The 19,309-nt window shown below is 46.4% G+C and overlaps 1 protein-coding gene across 1 annotated transcript in view; it reads right to left on the bottom strand.

Moving 5' to 3' along the window:
* LOC124794862 (Na(+)/H(+) exchanger beta-like) overlaps window positions 1-18,974 on the bottom strand; it is a 677,818-nt gene extending 658,844 nt beyond the window's left edge. The window contains exon 1 of the mRNA XM_047258533.1: window positions 18,924-18,974. The gene's annotated coding sequence lies outside the window, so the exon portion shown is untranslated. The remainder of the gene's footprint in view (window positions 1-18,923) is intronic.
* Window positions 18,975-19,309: the final 335 nt, after the last annotated feature.

Below are 19,309 nucleotides of genomic sequence, written 5' to 3'. Positions count from 1 at the left end.
GAATCCAACAGAGACCTTTCAAGGTTTCCGGCGGTATACCGTATGAAACGTCTACGCCAAGTCACACATTTCTCGTAAATTATGGGCCTGTGTTTTTTGACCGCGAAGCCGCTGCCAGATAGCGTCCCAGATGTGCTCCATCGGGTTCAGATGTATCGAACTTGGTGGTCAAGACATCAAAGTGAGTTCACTATAACGCTCCTGAAACAACTGTAGCCTTGCGACAAGGACAGTTGTTCTGACTGTTCTCATGAGAGGTTTCGTTGACTCTGCGAGGAGGAATGCAAACGGTCCTCATTAACTTCATATAGTTCACTGTTGGCATAGTGCCTTCGACTACTGCCACACGTTGCATGGCTGCCAAGTGAACGTCCACCATAGCATAACATCGCCTTCATCGGCCTATTTCGAGCAGCCATTCACTTCGATGACAGGGTATCTGGGCATGATCGTCAACTTCGTGTCTCAAGAAATGTGATTCATCCGACCAAGTGACACTTTTCGATTGATCCATGGTCGAAACTCGATGATCTCGTATCCACTGCAGTCGCAATTTACAATGAAATTACAATGAAATGAATACCTCTGGCTGCATAAAGGCGTTGATATAAGTCAACGCGGACAGTTGAAAAATGTGTGCCCCGACCGGGACTCGAACCCGGGATCTCATTGCTTATATGGCAGACGATCTATCCATCTTTTTTTATCTCATTTTGTTCGTTATGGTTCGTTGCAATTGTTCGTGGCGGACGTCCCCTGACGCCCATTGAAGTTCGTTATTGATCCATTTACTCAGTTTTTTTTTTTTTTTTTTTTATTAGAGAGGCCAGCTAACTCTCTGACCGAACACGCTGAGCTACCGTGCCGGCAGACCATCTGAGCCACCGAGGGCACAGACGATAGTGCTACTGCAGGGACTTATCTCTGGCACGCCTCCCGTGGGACCCAAATTCGCAACTTATTGTCTGGCACTATATTCATAGTGTCCCTGCCCATTATACTCACAACTCGCGGCTTTACTGCCGATTCTCGTAAGAGTTCGGGCACTGTTTGTGCATCTGCACGGAAGAAGATGGTCAAATGGTCGGTGAGCCTTAACTATATATATGAAGATGGTGGTGGTGGTGGTTAGTGTTTAACGTCCCGTCGACAACGAGGTCATTAGAGACGGAGCGCAAGCTCGGGGTTAGGGAAGGATTGGGAAGGAAATCGGCCGTGCCCTTTCAAAGGAACCATCCCGGCATTTGCCTGAAACGATTTAGGAAAATCACGGAAAACCTAAATCAGGATGGCCGGAGACGGGATTGAACCGTCGTCCTCCCGAATGCGAGTCCAGTGTGCTAACCACTGCGCCACCTCGCTCGGTTATGAAGATGGTATCTGTTCTTTCGGGCACGTCCGAAAGAACAGATACCATCTTCATGTATATGGAATTTACAATGTTGTAGAGTCAGCCTTGGAATTCATAGAGGTCGTCTGGTGCGGAGCACTATGTCGAGTAATATGCAGTGAAATGTATTCCTCGAAGCACATGTACCAACATTGCACGCTGTTGTCAGATCTGCCGCAGATCTCCCCCTGTCCTACTTTACGGAGGGGGTAAGCCTCCGACCTTCCCGCTCCATTATGCGGTGTTGACGTAGAATGCCTTGTCGCTTACGCGTGGTCTGACTGTCCTTCAGTAGTACGCTGATAGTCGAGAAGCGTTGCCATTTCCGAGATCCTCGTTCGAAGACTCCGGACCACAACTATCTGCCCTTCGGCAAAGTCTGTTTTGCCAGTACATAATGTACACTGTGGCCCATATCGTCGCTATAGACACGTGTCACCAAGAAATTATCCGAATGAGACGGAAATCGGTAGATATAATGTACATGTACAGACAAACAAATGATTACAATTTCAGAAAATTGGACGATTTATTCAAGAGAAAGAGCTTCCCAAGTTAGGCAGTCAGTAACGTGTTGGTCCACCTCTGGTCATTGTGCAATCAGCTGTTCGGCTTGGTACTGATTGACAGATATGTTGGATGTTCTCCCGATCGGTGTCGTGCCAAATCCTATGCTACTGCTGTGGTAGGTCGTCAGAGTCCCGAGATGGTTGGAGACTGGTCACCTGGGCTCAATTTGAAGCGGCACTGTCCGCAGCTCGTGGTCGTGCGGTAGCGTTCTCGCTTCCCGCGCCCGGGTTCCGGGTTCGATTCCCGGCGGGGTCAGGAGATTTTCTCTGCCTCGTGTTGACTGGGTGTTGTGTGATATCCTTAGGTTAGTTAGGTTTAAGTAGTTCTAAGTTCTAGGGGACAGATGACCATACATGTTAAGTCCCATAGTGCTCAGAGCCATTTGAATCATTTTGAAGCGGCACTCATCTCTTAAGTCAGTGAGTTTCCAGGCCGAAAACGTGTATGGAGGCGTCGTGGACAGTGGTGGGATACCAGTCTGACTGTTTCCCGCCATACAGACCGACATGGTGGTCTCTGGTGTTATTTCATTTCAGAGCAGAACGCCTTTGGTCGTCATCCGCGGCAGCCTTACAACACAGCAGTACGTCGACGATATTCTACACCCCGTTTTATTGCCACCTTGGGCTTACATTTCAGCAAGATAATTACCAGCCGGCCGAAGTGGCCGAGTGTTTCTAGGCGCTACTGTCTAGAACCGCGCGACCGCTACGGTCGCAGGTTCGAATTCTGCCTCGGGCATGGATGTGTGCGATGTCCTTAGGTTAGTTAGTTTTAAGCAGTTCTAAGTTTTAGGGAACTGATGACCTCAGAAGTTAAGTCCCATAGTGGTCAGAGACATTTGATAATTACCACCCGCACGTGGCCAGAGCTTCTTACCATCGTGCTTGCCAAATCTTACATTGTCCAGCAAGGTCTCAGATCCTTCTCCAACTGAGAACGTTTGCAGCATTATGGGCGGGGCTCTCCAACCAGCTCGCGATTTTGACAATCTACACTCCTGGAAATGGAAAAAAGAACACATTGACACCGGTGTGTCAGACCCACCATACTTGCTCCGGACACTGCGAGAGGGCTGTACAAGCAATGATCACACGCACGGCACAGCGGACACACCAGGAACCGCGGTGTTGGCCGTCGAATGGCGCTAGCTGCGCAGCATTTGTGCACCGCCGCCGTCAGTGTCAGCCAGTTTGCCGTGGCATACGGAGCTCCATCGCAGTCTTTAACACTGGTAGCATGCCGCGACAGCGTGGACGTGAACCGTATGTGCAGTTGACGGACTTTGAGCGAGGGCGTATAGTGGGCATGCGGGAGGCCGGGTGGACGTACCGCCGAATTGCTCAACACGTGGGGCGTGAGGTCTCCACAGTACATCGATCTTGTCGCCAGTGGTCGGCGGAAGGTACACGTGCCCATCGACCTGGGACCGGACCGCAGCGACGCACGGATGCACGCCAAGACCGTAGGATCCTACGCAGTGTCGTAGGGGACCGCACCGCCACTTCCCAGCAAATTAGGGACACTGTTGCTCCTGGGGTATGGGCGAGGACCATTCGCAACCGTCGCCATAAAGCTGGGCTACGGTCCCGCACACCGTTAGGCCGTCTTCCGCTCACGCCCCAACATCGTGCAGCCCGCCTCCAGTGGTGTCGCGACAGACGTGAATGGAGGGACGAATGGAGACGTGTCGTCTTCAGCGATGAGAGTCGCTTCTGCCTTGGTGCCAATGATGGTCGTATGCGTGTTTGGCGCCGTGCAGGTGAGCGCCACAATCAGGACTGCATACGACCGAGGCACACAGGGCGAACACCCGGCATCATGGTGTGGGGAGCGATCTCCTACACTGGCCTTACACCACTGGTGATCGTCGAGGGGACACTGAATAGTGCACGGTACATCCAAACCGTCATCGAACCCATCGTTCTACCATTCCTAGACCGACAAAGGAACTTGCTGTTCCAACAGGACAATGTACGTCCGCATGTATGCCGTGCCACCCAACGTGCTCTAGAAGGTGTAAGTCAACTACCCTGGCCAGCAAGATCTCCGGATCTGTCCCCCATTGAGCATGTTTGGGACTGGATGAAGCGTCGTCTCACGCGGTCTGCACGTCCAGCACGAACGCTGGTCCAACTGAGGCGCCAGGTGGAAATGGCATGGCAAGCCGTTCCACAGGACTACATCCAGCATCTCTACGATCGTCTCCATGGGAGAATAGCAGCCTGCATTGCTGCGAAAGGTGGATATATAATGTACTAGTGCCGACATTATGCATGCTCTGTTGCCTGTGTCTATGTGCCTGTGGTTCTGTCAGTGTGATCATGTGATGTATCTGACCCCAGGAATGTGTCAATAAAGTTTCCCCTTCCTGGGACAATGAATTCACGGTGTTCTTATTTCAATTTCCAGGAGTGTATCACACCGACTGGACAGAATTTGGCACGATATTGCTTACGAGGACATCCAACTAATCTGTCAGTCAGTACCAAGCCGAATATCTGCTTGCATAAGTGCAAGACGTGGACCGAAGCATTACTGACTTGCTCAATTAGTGAAAACACTTTCTCTTGAATAAAACATTCAATTTTTTCTGAAACTGTAATAATTTGTTTCTCTGTTCACGTATATTACATTTAGCGACTTCCGTCCCATTCGGATAATTTCTTTAGTACCTTCGTAGTGCGTCTTTTGTTCCTTTTCTCTCTCTCTCTCTTTCTTTCTTTCTCATAGAGTATAGTTAACTTACCGCGTCACATGCCTGCAGCACCACTAGGGCGATGGGCTGTGGTCATAATGTTCTGCTTTATCACTGTACGTCGTGTAGCGTCGAGTATGTGAAGGAGACAGAAAAATGATGAAGTGGGTACCGAGGAAAATGAGAATACAGAAGATGAGAAGAGATTAACAAGAGAAGATTATAACGTAAAGAGAGAGTATAAGAACACGTTAGAAGACAAGCAAGTTAAGGGGGCCCCACCCTGCCTATCTAACCTGTGTTAATTTAGGCAAGTATTTGTCCCATTTCTGAAAAAAACTATTTGATGCAGGACCTTAGTATTTTTACTGGATATTACAACTGTACTAAAACCCAATCTATCCATTATATAGTTTTTAAGAAATACTTTTTAAAATTTATTAACAAAAAATATTAAGTTTTTTCTGCAGAAAATATGTTTTTGAGTACTTCCTAATTGGGAAATATTAATGAACGTAGTACCAGAGGTGGCTTTTTATGTTATGAAGAGTCTCTCAAAATTTCATTCATTTATCTATGATAGTTTCTGATATAATGGGGCATATGTACTGGAAATTTTAGTTTGCGGGAAATTGACTTCAGAGAAAAAACTTTTGAAATTCGTTACTGACAGTTAATGAAAACTGTCCTGTTGCATATTATGGCCCTTCTTTGGCCTCTAGCAGGTCTCCCAGCTCCCTTTTTCACCTTCCTGGATGTTTGTCTTGCTTTCTTTGCCATATTAGGTGCAGACCTGTCTGCATCGGCTATCCTCATGTATCGCAATGTTGCAGCCCAGTGATCATATTTTCACCAGGATTAATTCCCATCTGTTTCAGTACCCAACACTTTCCAATATTGCCACAACTGAATGTAATAACAGCATCATGAACTCCTAGTTTCATTGTATGCCTGCCTACAAATGCAGTTTTAGGAAGGCGGTTCCAAATTATGCTGCTGAAAGATTCATTTGGGTTCTGTGTCTGCCCATTGAGACATTTCCTTAGAAGGTCAGGATGAGCCAAGTCTCTGAAAATAGGTTTCATTGCTGTAATAACAGCAGCAGGACGAGAATGCTGGTAAGAATAAGATTCTCCAGTTACCTGGGCCCCATTGTATTTGCACCACGAATTTTCTTCTGATGGACACAATCCACGACATGCCTTATCATCAGTAGGAGACTTATGGAAAAATATGGCAAAACATCTCTCTTCATTGCCTCCAGATTTTCTTTATTTTTCCTAATTGCCTGCCTATAGTATACCTGCAAGTTTTCTATTTCAGTTTTAGTTAACCGACCCTGTCCGGTCAACAAATAATGGTTCAAATGGCTCTGAACACTATGGGACTTAACTTCTGAGGTCATCAGTCCCGCAGAACTTAGAACTACTTAAACCTAACTAACCTAACGACATCACACACATCCATGCCCGAGGCAGGATTCGAACCTGCGACCATAGCAGTCGCGCGGTTCCGGACTGAAGCTCCTAGAACCGCTCGGCCACTCCGGCCGGCTCCGGTCAACAATTTTACGAACAATTTTACAAACAGCAGAAACAAAAGAATACCGACAGTTGCATTCCAAGGATAGGTAACACACTCGGAAGTGAAAAAAATGCCTAACTTGCAATGTAAAGGATACAAAGATCTAAAATACAGGGTGATTAAAAAGTCAGTATAAATTTGACAACTGAATAAATCACGGAATAATGTAGATAGAGAGGTACAAATTGACACACATGCTTGGAATGACATGGGGTTTTATTAGAACCAAAAAATACAAAAGTTCAAAAAATGTCCGACAGATGGCACTTCATGTGATCAGAATAGCAATAATTAGTATAACAAAGTAAGACAAAGCAAAGATGATGTTCTTTACAGGAAATGCTCAATATGCCCACCATCATTCCTCAAGGATAGCCGTAGTCGAGGAATAATGTTGTGAACAGCACTGTAAAGCATGTCCGGAGTTATAGTGAGGCATTGGCGTCGGATGTTGTCTTTCAGCATCCCTAGAGATGTCGGTCGATCACGATACCACTTGCGACTTCGGGTAACCCCAAAGCCAATAATCGCACGGACTGAGGTCTGGGGACCTGGGAGGCCAAGCATGACGAAAGTGGCAGCTGAGCACACGATCATTACCTAACGATGCGCGCAGGAGATCTTTCACGCGTCTAGCAAAGTGGGGGGTGGTTCTAATAAAGCCCCATGTCATTCCTAGCATGTGTGTTAATTTTTACCTCTCTATCTACATTATTCCGTGGTTTATTAAGTTTTCAAATTTATACTGACTTTCTGATCATCCGGTATATGCAGAATTGTGGGTGACAGAAAAGTGGTCGTGGCACATAAACACACGTGGTAGGAAAATGCTCTTTAAATGCTCGAAAAAAATTTTTTCAGCAAAATCCTGTTCAGAGTACTTAATTAGCCTTAATCTATCGAGATATGATAAAAACCGAAAATCGATTTTTTTTTACCTGATCCACGGTGTGGTCCCCTTCAAGGCGACTGAGCAAAGCAGTGAAATAAAGAAAAGAAGAAAACTATCGGCGCCGAAAATGCAGTGGCAGAGAACAGACGTGGCGCATCGAAAACTTACAGCTGTGGAAGAGGCGCCAGACGAGGCCAGGTCTAAAATAGCGGCGACTCAGCGCGTGACGAGGTGTCTTATCTGACCGGTGCGGCGGTCCCAGCAGTGGCTGCAACACCCGCCGCTTCCTCGGGAAGTCGACGCGACCAGCACCGGACAGCACGTACGCCTGTCAGTATCACTCGCAGTAAGCGCATCACAGTGCGGCCACATACATTCGTAGTGCTTCATGAACGCTCCGTCAGATGCACTTGTCTGAGGTGACGAAAGTCGTGGCATACCTTCTAATACACTATTGGCCATTAAAATTGCTACGCCACGAAGATGACGTGCTACAGACGCGAAATTTAACCGACAGGAAGAAGATGCTGTGATATGCAAATGATTAGCTTTTCAGAGCATTCACACAAGGTTGGCGCCGGTGGCGACACCTACAACGTGCTGACATGAGGAAAGTTTCCAGCCGATTTCTCATACACAAACAGCAGTTGACCGGCGTTGCCTGGTGAAACGTTGTTGTGATGCCTCGTGTAAGGAGGAGAAATGCGTACCATCACGTATCCGACTTTGATAAAGGTGGGATTGAAGCCTATCGCGATTGCAGTTTATCATATCGCAACATTGCTGCTCGCGTTGGTCGAGATCCAATGACTGTTAGCAGAATATGGAATCGGTGGATTAAGGAGGATAATGCGAAACGCCATGCTGGATCCCAACGGCCTCGTATCACTAGCAGTCGAGATGACAGGCATCTTATCCGCATGGCTGTAACGGATCGTACAGCCACGTCTCGATCCCTGAGTCAACAGATGGGGACGTTTGCAAGACAACAACCATCTGCACGAACAGTTCGACGACGTTTGCAGCAGCTTGGACTATCAGCTCGGAGACCGTGGCTGCGGCTACCCTTGACCCTGCATCACAGACAGCAGCGCCTGTGATGGTGTACTCAACGACGAATCTGGGTGCACGAATGGCAAAAGTCTTTTTTTGGGATGAATCCAGGTTCTGTTTACAGCATCATGATGGTCGCATCCGTGTTTGCCGACATCGCGGTGAACGCACGTTGGAAGCGTGTATTCGTCATCGCCATACTGGCGTATCACCCGGCGTGATGGTACGGGGTGCCACTGTTTACACGTCTCGGTCGCCTCTTGTTCGCATTGACGGCACTTTGAACAGTGGACATTACATTTCAGATGTGTTACGACCCGTGGCTCTACCCTTCATTCGATCCCTGCGAAATCCTACATTTCAGCAGGATAATGCACGACCGCATGTTGCAGGTCCTGTACGGGCCTTTGTGGATACAGAAAATGTTCGACTGCTGCCCTGGCCTGCACATTCTCCAGATCTCTCACCAACTGAAACAGTCTGGTCAATGGTGGCCGAGCAACTGGCTCGTCACAATACGCCAGTCACTACTCTTGATGAACTGTGGTATCGTGTTGAAGCTGCATGGGCAGCTGTACATGTACGCACCATTCAAGCTGTGTTTTACTCAACGCCCAGGCGTATCAAGGCTGTTATTACGGCCAGAGGTGGTTGTTCTGGGTACTGATTTCTCAGGATCTATGCACCCAAACTGCGTGAAAATGTAATCACATGTCAGTTCTAGTATAATATAGCTGTCCAGTGAACACCCGTATATCATCTGCATTTCTTCTTGGTGTAGCAGTTCTAATGGCCAGTAGTGTGTCTTGTCGGACCTCGTTTCGCCCGGCGCAGTGCAGCAACTCGACGTGGCGTGGGCTCAGCAGTCCGTTGGAAGTCCCTTGCAGAAGTATGGAGCCATGTTGCCTCTTTTGCCCTCTATAACTGCGAAATTGTCGTCACTGCATGATTTTGTTAATGAACTGATATCTCATTTATGTCGCATTAATGGTCTATGGAATTCACGTCGGCCGATCTGGATGCCGAAATCATTACCCCGAATTCTCCAGAATGTTCTTCAGATTGAAAGATTACCGTCAAACCTCCTTGCCTTGGGACGCCAGATGAAAGCTGATGTCGTCAAGCCCTGAATGAAAATTGCGCAACGGATAACTGGGGAGGGGAGCTTGTGAGCGCTACTTAGAGAGCGTGCCCTTTCTGTACGATACTAGGCAAGGGGCTGGAGGGCTCACACGCTGATGTGTGGGTCCCTGCATTCTATATCTTTTATTTTAAATGAATTCCTTTAACTTGACTCCTATGTGATTTTTAGCGTATGTTAAAGATTGAAGACACTTGATTACTTATTTATTTTAAGCATTATCACTCGACTTTACAGCGATTGCAGCAATTGTTCCAGTTTACAGATACTACAATTTTACAACTTACAGCTCGGGTATATTATATACTAACCTGCACGCAAATTTCTACGGGCAAGACGGAATTGCGTTGGCCGAATGTATACCACCAAAGTCTCCCAATTTTTGCATAGGACATCCACTATGTGAGGAGGATAACTGGCAAACTGGGAACCAGATACATTAACACAGGGGACTCAACTTTACGAAATTAAACGAGAACATTCAGTTCCTTACACAATCCGAAGCTGGAAATAAAAGAATTAGTGCAAATATTCAAATACCTCTCTTCCACGCGTAAACATCGAGACAGACGCACTGAGGGCATATCTGCCCACTTACCCGTCTTCTGTAACACTCCCAGAATATCGCGGGCACCCGGAGGTCTCCAATATTCAAAAACAGTCTTAATCGCATTTTTTATTATTATTATATCGCCAACCGGTTTCAACCCGACGTAGGGGCGTTTACACCATTGGTCGACTGCTGGTGATGCCACTCCTGTCTACATAACGGCAGCATAGTTCCTGCCACCAGCAGTCGACCAATGGTGTAAACGCCTAGAAGATGACCCCCAAGTCGGGTTGAAACCGGTTGGCGGTATAATAATAATAAATGCCATTAAGACTGTTTTTGAATAATTGATTAATCATACTAATTGCTGCTTCATCTCTACAACCATGTTGTCCAAAAACCCAGAGGTCTTCCTGGGCCCTGGTGGAGGGGATGGTCGAACCACTTGGCCGTGACCAACCTCTCCACCCCAAATCTTGTGACACTGGAACGTCTTTGACTTTTACCTGCCTGTGCTGTCTCTCTGATCCCCTACCCAGGAGTAAGGTTGGCACTACTATATTACAGAACTACTTCCCAACTAAGATTTGGCCACGCTTTATAGAAAGGTGTGAGAAGGATTAGGAAAGTTCGTGTGCAGATTCACATTCACGTATAAGAAATGCATAATACACGACACATGTAAATACAGGGCTATTACAAATGATTGAAGCGATTTCATAAATTCACTGTAGCTCCATTCATTGACATATGGTCACGACACACTACAGATACGTAGAAAAACTCATAAAGTTTTGTTCGGCTGAAGCCGCACTTCAGGTTTCTGCCGCCAGAGCGCTCGAGAGCGCAGTGAGACAAAACGACGACAGGAACCGAGACAGCGTATGTCGTGCTTGAAATGCACTCACATCAGTCAGTCATAACAGTGCAACGACACTTCAGGACGAAGTTCAACAAAGATTCACCAACTGCTAACTCCATTCGGCGATGGTATGCGCAGTTTAAAGCTTCTGGATGCCTCTGTAAGGGGAAATCAACGGGTCGGCCTGCAGTGAGCGAAGAAACGGTTGAACGCGTGCGGGCAAGTTTCACGCGTAGCCCGCGGAAGTCGACGAATAAAGCAAACAGGGAGCTAAACGTACCACAGCCGACGGTTTGGAAAATCTTACGGAAAAGGCTAAAGCAGAAGCTTTACCGTTTACAATTGCTACAAGCCCTGACACCCGATGACAAAGTCAAACGCTTTGAATTTTCGGCGCGGTTGCAACAGCTCATGGAAGAGGATGCGTTCAGTGCGAAACTTGTTTTCAGTGATGAAGCAACATTTTTTCTTAATGGTGAAGTGAACAGACACAATGTGCGAATCTGGGCGGTAGAGAATACTCACGCATTCGTGCAGCAAATTCGCAATTCACCAAAAGTTAACGTGTTTTGTGCAATCTCACGGTTTAAAGTTTACGGCCCCTTCTTCTTCTGCGAAAAAAACGTTACAGGACACGTATATCTGGACATGCTGGAAAATTGGCTCATGCCACAACTGGAGACCGACAGCGCCGACTTCATCTTTCAACAGGATGGTGCTGCACCGCACTTCCATCATGATGTTCGGCATTTCTTAAACAGGAGATTGGAAAATCGATGGATCGGTCGTGGTGAATATCATGATCAGCAATTCATGTCATGGCCTCCACGCTCTCCCGCGTTAACCCCATGCGATTTCTTTCTGTGGGGTTATGTGAAAGCTTCAGTGTTTAAACCTCCTCTACCAAGAAACGTGCCAGAACTGCGAGCTCGCATCAACGATGCTTTCGAACTCATTGATGGGGACATGCTGCGCCGAGTGTGGGAGGAACTTGATTATCGGCTTGATGTCTGCCGAATCACTAAAGGGGCACATATCGAACATTTGTGAATGCCTAAAAAAACTTTTTGAGTTTTTGTATGTGTGTGCAAAGCATTGTGAAAATATCTCAAATAATAAAGATATTGTAGAGCTGTGAAATCGCTTCAATCATTTGTAATAACCCTGTACGTATTATGAAGCCTGACGCATTTCTTTCCACCCGTCCACATGGGTTCTGTTCCACCCGCGGCCGGCCGCGGCGTGCAATAAAATTGGCGGCGGAGCCGCTTCCGTTTGTATTTCCCGGTGCGAGCGAGCAGCGAAACCTGCTGCTTATGGAGCGGAAACTACTGTACCGTTTCAAGATCAAACGTAAACAACTGCGGACTGGTGACATGTTTGGGAACACGAAGTCCATGATTGGCTGGAAACGGTGCCAAGTAGCCGAAAATAATCATTCCCAGTCAATGATCGGTTCATTTGGACGAGAGGATCTAGTCCGTTCCATGTAAACAGTGTCCACACCATTATGGAGCGACCACAGCCTGCACAGTGCCTTGTTGACGACTTGGGTCCATGGCTTCGTAGGATCTGTGTCACACTCGAACCAGACCGTGAGCTCTTACCAACTGAATCCAGGACTCATCTGACCAGGCCACGGCTTGGCAGGCTTAATTTAGAATCCAACCGATATGGTCCCGAGCCCAGGACAGGCTCTGCAGGTGATGTCGTGCAACTGGCAAAGGCACTCGCGTCCTTCGTCTGCTGCCAAGGACATTAACGACAAATTTCGCCGCACTGTCCTAATGGATACGTTCATCGTACGTCCGATATTAACTTCTTCTGTTATTTCACGCAGTGTTGCTTTTCTGTTAGGAACGACAACTCTACGCAAACGCCGCTGCTCTCGGTCCTTAAGCGAAGGCCTTCAGCTACTGCGTTGTCCGTGGTCAGAGGTGATGACTGAAATCTGGTATTCTCGCCACACTCTTGAGACTGTGGATCTCGAAAAATTAAATTCCGTAACGATTTTGGAAATGGAAATTCCCATTCGTCTACCTCTACCTACCATTCCGTGCTCAAAGTCTGCTAATACCCGTCGTGCGGCCATAATCACGTCGGAAGCCTTTTCACATGCATCACCTGAGTACATATGACATCTCCGCCAATGCACTGTCCTTTTATACCTGGTGGACTCGATACTACCATCATCTGTATATGAGCATGTCGCTATTCCCTGGCTTTTGTCACCTCAGTGTATACAGAAAACGGCCGTGAACTTATTAAGTGACTCCAAAGTAGCGCTTCTACTCCATTATTTGATAATAGAATAAAGCAAACGCCATTTCTTTACGGGTATATCTTTAACTGACAAGGGGAGGCCGCCAATTGCGAAATTCAGATTCGATTCATACTGCGCATAATAAAAGCTCATGGCCAGAGGTGTAATGTGGCAAAGCACCAAGATGCACTTCTCAGCCGTTGTCGTGAAAATCGACAGTTAAAAGAAACCGTTGCGGTCAAATACTCTCTACGATTAGTAATTTTCTACAGCGTCTTGGTGCAGCGGTAAGCGCTCGGGTTCGTAATCCGAAGGTCGCCGGAGCGAATCTCGCGCCATGCAGTTTTTTTTAATTATTAGTATTTTGTTATTAAAATATATATAATATATATATATATATATATAATGAAACGTCCCCTTAGAAAAATTGTACAAGACTGTGCTTAAACTGACACACAATGTTTTTCGCGCAACGCAATCTGACTTTCGAAAATCCCTACAAAAGAATGGCCCTGACTAACATTAACCTATACCTTTCACAAATCACTTACCTCACAAAAATCTTCGTTACTCGAACTACTGCAATATATATATATATATATATATATATATATATATATATATATATATATATGAATTGCTTATGCATGTTGGTGAAGGCGGATCGCTCTCCAATTGTACCGCCTCCATTTTTCCGTTTGTTTAACAGGGTCTACCAAAGCTCTCCCGTCCGCACTGATTTTCGACGATGTTATAAGTTGCGCTAGGGACCGCATCTACCTTCTTTGGAAGTTAGCAGGCAACTACACTGTTATGCGGCGGCTCGTTTCGGCCCATTCAACATCTGTCCTTCAAGTGTAACTAGCGAGTAACAGAGTTTATATTTCATACCTGCCACAGCAAATTTGTGTTCGTGGGGTCTCTATTCTAATTCGAACGTTTGACTTACGCTATACGTATTCGTTTCGGAATATCGTTTCTACGTCTTCCGTTAACTATACGTGGTTAACACTATGAAGACAATTAATAAGATTTGTGAAATACAACTTTGTTTGCGGAAAACATAATGATGTTCGAAGTCGCCAGTTTTTCCACGACAAACGACTTTCAACAACTTATTATATACACAATTGTTGCAACTGATTGCCGGGAATTATATATATATATATACACTCCTGGAAATGGAAAAAAGAACACATTGACACCGGTGTGTCAGACCCACCATACCTGCTCCGGACACTGCGAGAGGGCTGTACAAACAATGATCACACGCACGGCACAGCGGACACACCAGGAACCGCGGTGTTGGCCGTCGAATGGCGCTAGCTGCGCAGCATTTGTGCACCGCCGCCGTCAGTGTCAGCCAGTTTGCCGTGGCATACGGGGCTTCATCGCAGTCTTTAACACTGGTAGCATGCCGCGACAGCGTGGACGTGAACCGTATGTGCAGTTGACGGACTTTGAGCGAGGGCGTATAGTGGGCATGCGGGAGGCCGGGTGGACGTACCGCCGAATTGCTCAACACGTGGGGCGTGAGGTCTCCACAGTACATCGATGTTGTCGCCAGTGGTCGGCGGAAGGTGCACGTGCCCGTCGACCTGGGACCGGACCGCAGCGACGCACGGATGCACGCCAAGACCGTAGGATCCTACGCAGTGCCGTAGGGGACCGCACCGCCACTTCCCAGCAAATTAGGGACACTGTTGCTCCTGGGGTATCGGCGAGGACCATTCGCAACCGTCTCCATGAAGCTGGGCTACGGTCCCGCACACCGTTAGGCCGTCTTCCGCTCACGCCCCAACATCGTGCAGCCCGCCTCCAGTGGTGTCGCGACAGGCATGAATGGAGGGACGATTGGAGAAGTGTCGTCTTCAGCGATGAGAGTCGCTTCTGCCTTGGTGCCAATGATGGTCGTATGCGTGTTTGGCGCCGTGCAGGTGAGCGCCACAATCAGGACTGCATACGACCGAGGCACACAGGGCCAACACCCGGCATCATGGTGTGGGGAGCGATCTCCTACACTGGACATACACCACTGGTGATCGTCGAGGGGACACTGAATAGTGCACGGTACATCCAAACCGTCATCGAACCCATCGTTCTACCATTCCTAGACCGGCAAGGGAACTTGCTGTTCCAACAGGACAATGCACGTCCGCATGTATGCCGTGCCACCCAACGTGCTCTAGAAGGTGTAAGTCAACTACCCTGGCCAGCAAGATCTCCGGATCTGCCCCCCAATGAGCATGTTTGGGACTGGATGAAGCGTCGTCTCACGCGGTCTGCACGTCCAGCACGAACGCTGGTCCAACTGAGGCGCCAGGTGGAAATGGCATGGCAAGCCGTTCCACAGGACTACATCCAGCATCTCTACGATCGTCTCCATGGGAGAATAGCAGCCTGCATTGCTGCGAAAGGTGGATATACACTGTACTAGTGCCGACATTGTGCATGCTCTTTTGCCTGTGTCTATGTGCCTGTGGTTCTGTCAGTGTGATCATGTGATGTATCTGACCCCAGGAATGTGTCAATAAAGTTTCCCCTTCCTGGGACAATGAATTCACGGTGTTCTTATTTCAATTTGCAGGAGTGTATATTTTATGCGCAGTATGAATCGAATCTGAATTTCACAATTGGCGGCCTCCCCTTGTGAGATAATAACTGCCAACTAATTTAAACATGGCTGTAGTACCAAAGACCTTTGTAACATATATGGCAGTTCTGGATACGGAAACAACCAAGATAGCCAGTGGGTGCCGCAGCACTGAGTACAATTAGTGAGAAAACCAAATCAGATTCGTACCCTGGTCCACAAATGCGAATAGTATGGTCATCTCAAACAATCAAGACTCCCGAATGACAGCGGGGCGGCAAATGGAGCGACGCCGGTTACAAGTGATAGTAATGTAGATTATCGTGGTTGACGACTTGCGGTGGGGGATGGGGTGGCGGGGGAAGGGGGGGGGGTGGAGGCTTGCTGCCAGAGTCTCCTAGCCGCAAAGGCGACGTCTGCGCCGGCTGATTTGACATCTCTGGAATGGAGGATGAAACAACTAGAATAATGTAAGCGTAGGCTTCCGCGGCCGTTGTCTTCTTCAATAAAATTCTTCAGGGTATCAGACCGCATCGTCATAATTTAAAATGCGCCAACGTTTCGGCCAGCGTTGCAGCTAGCCTTCATCAGGGCCCTACGTTAACGTAAGGCCCTGATGAAGGCTAGCTGCAACGCTGGCCGAAACGTTGGCGCATTTTAAATTATGACAATGCGGTCTGATACCCTGAAGAATTTTATCGAAGAACTAGAATAATGACATTCCCTGATTTTCCTTTACGCAAGTTCATTTGAAGACAGAATTTGATATTTTGGCTTTCATATGGCTGCTGTGTATTTACAAGTTTCTCCATGTGCTGATACCACAACTTTTTATTGAATTAACAAAAAACCACTCCAGTTACAGTTGATAAATTTACGTCTTGTATTTAGTTCGCTGTCAGGGTCGGTTTAAGCCCAAGCGACACAAGTCACCGTATTGGGAGACAAACTGAGAGGGATGTCAAAGGCGCCACAATCATAAGATTTCTATACGGATCGTATCACAATTAGCATCGGCCATTTGGTTCGCCAAGCTGAGAATGGCGCCCAAGGGCTAAATCCGTATTCAATATGTGTCACAATTAGTAGCGACAGCTGACACGGGTTACAGTGTCGAAGGAAAAAGAGAGAAGGGGAGGGGGGAAGGCGAAAGATAAGTCACTCAAACCACCCCTGTTCGCCGTGTCTGTACAGGAATTCCTATGAAGGTAATCAACTGAACATATTACCAGAGTGTATTATCGTTTCAGCAGAGCTCTGACGACAATATTCACTACGTCAGATACTGAATGCTTCGCACACTGTACGGGTGTCCTGCGGTTTGGGTCCATGCTTCACTCTGTACCTATTGAGTACTAGGTACTGTCCCTAAAGAATACGAGGGCCATTTGAAAATTCCGTGCATACATAAAAACTACTTATGTGTTTGGGGTAAACCTTTTTTATTTTTCGACATAGTCTCCTTTTAGACTTATACACTTCGTCCAACGCTGTCCTAATTTGTTGATCCCTTCCGAATAATAGGAATTGTCCAAGTCTGCAAAATAGCTATTAGTTGCTGCAATCACCTCCTCGTTTGAATAAAATCTTTGTCCCGCCAGCCATTTCTTCAAATTGGGGAACAAATAGTTGTCCCAGGAAGCCAAGTCTGGAGAACAGGGGGGATGTGAAACGAGTTGGAATCCTATTTCCAATAATCTTGCGACCACAGTTGCTGAGCTGTGTGCTGGTGCACTGCCGTAATGGAAAAGGACTTTTTTTGCGGTCCAATCGCCTGCGTTTTTCTTGCAGCTCTGTTTTCAAATGGTCCAATAACGACTAATAAAATACATCTGTAATACTTTTACCCTTTTCCAGATAGTCGACGAGGATAATCCCTTGCGAATCCCAAAATACAGTCGCCATAACCTTTCCAGCCGAAGGAATGGTCTTCGCCTTTTTTGGTACAGATTCTCCGTTGGTAAGCCATTGTTTAGATTGTTGTTTGGTCTCAGGAGTATAGTAATGTATACATGCTTCATCCACAGTGACGAAACGATGCTTAATTCTTCCTAAACAGCTGCAAACCATCCTTGCAAACTTCACACGATTCCATTTTTGGTCAAGCGTGAGCAATCTCGGAACCCACCTTGCTGATAGCTTTCTCATGTCCAAATGTTTATGCAAAATATTATGTACCCGTTCATTCGAGATGCCTACAGCACTAGCAATCTCATGCACCTTAACTCTTCTGTCATCCATCACCATATGATGAATTTTATCAATGATTTCTGGAGTCGTAACCTCCACAGGGCGTCCAGAACGTTCAGCATCACTTGTGCCCATGTGGACATTTTAAAATCACTTATAAACTGTTCTAACCGAAGATGTAGAGTCACCGCAATAATGTTTATCAAGCTTCTCTTTAGTCTCCTGAGGCGTTTTGCCTTTTATAAAGTAATGTTCAATCACCGCACGAAATTCTTTTTTGTCCATTTTTTGACAATCACTCGACTTCCTTGATTCACACGAATGCCAAACACAAAGAAATAGACCAATATGGCTGAAACTTGGTGTGCGTTCTTTCCAAAGATGCTACTAACTAAACATTACCTCGATACGCGCCGGTGGTGCCATCTCTCGGACTTTGTACGGACATTTCAAACGCCCCTGGAATTCCCTGTGTTATTTGAACACCGTGGCGTACATCTGTCAAATTTTCCTAGTCTCCTACTTACAAATTTTTGTAGAGTTTCATTAATTACTCACATGTACCTTAGGCAAAGTACCTCTAAATGTTCGCAGCCAGAGTTAAATGACTAGCACCGTCTGACAAAAGAAACAATTGTTTTCTTATGCAGTTTATTGAAAATGTAAGGTATTTAGACTACGTAGACATTTTTACCTTTGTAATAAATGGTGCTACAGTTGCTCACGATCAGTAAATCGGATAGAAGACGGAGTCGTTAGTTAAGGAGTAGTTTGTCTTTGATACGCTGTGGTACAACTTTATCAGGCTGACTTGTTCGAATCGCGTGTCGACTTTACAGAGTTTATTTCCTTACCTTCGAGGAGTCCTCTGAGGCTGTTCGTAGAGTTACCAGCCTGAAAATTTCCAGAGCTTACTTCACTGTGTCGCCGCTTACAGGAGTAACGTATTTATTCTCCTCAAACTTAACAAATTGCTTAAGTCTATTTCTTACATTACTGTGAGACTCAATACGAAACAACAAAGTTTTTATTGGTGCTCACACAATTAAAAATTATCCACAAAAGTTGTTTCTTACATTTTCTGCTACATTTTCATAGAATTTATTTGTCTGAATCTACAGCAGACAGGTTACTTACCCCTCTGGGAGTACCCGCTCTTCCGTTGAGTGACACGAAGCGCCTTTTCCTGCAGAACCACAGCAATGTTAGTACTGTTTATCCTAGTCGCTAACGCTCTATCATCAGACGACAAAAATATATGTGTTATCTATAGTTTACTAAAGCTGAAGTGAAAATTAGCTTTGTATACGTTCCTAGGCTTCCGCAGCCCAAGTTAATTTCCATATATTTCTTCTGGGATGTAGACTGCATCTTACTGTAAAATGATGTACCAGTATTACATAATCTGACGAAAGAGAATTGTAATAGTGGTCAACACCGTATGTTGGTACAGCCTTTTATAACATAATCCGGTCTACAACCCAGAAGCATTTTGTGAATACTGAAATTACTTTAATACTAAA

Source organism: Schistocerca piceifrons, chromosome 4 (assembly GCF_021461385.2).
Source record: "Schistocerca piceifrons isolate TAMUIC-IGC-003096 chromosome 4, iqSchPice1.1, whole genome shotgun sequence".
Classification (NCBI taxonomy): Eukaryota; Metazoa; Arthropoda; class Insecta; order Orthoptera; family Acrididae; genus Schistocerca; species Schistocerca piceifrons.
The sequence above is the reverse complement of the archived record's forward strand: the minus strand, read 5'-3'. Positions and strand labels throughout refer to the sequence as shown.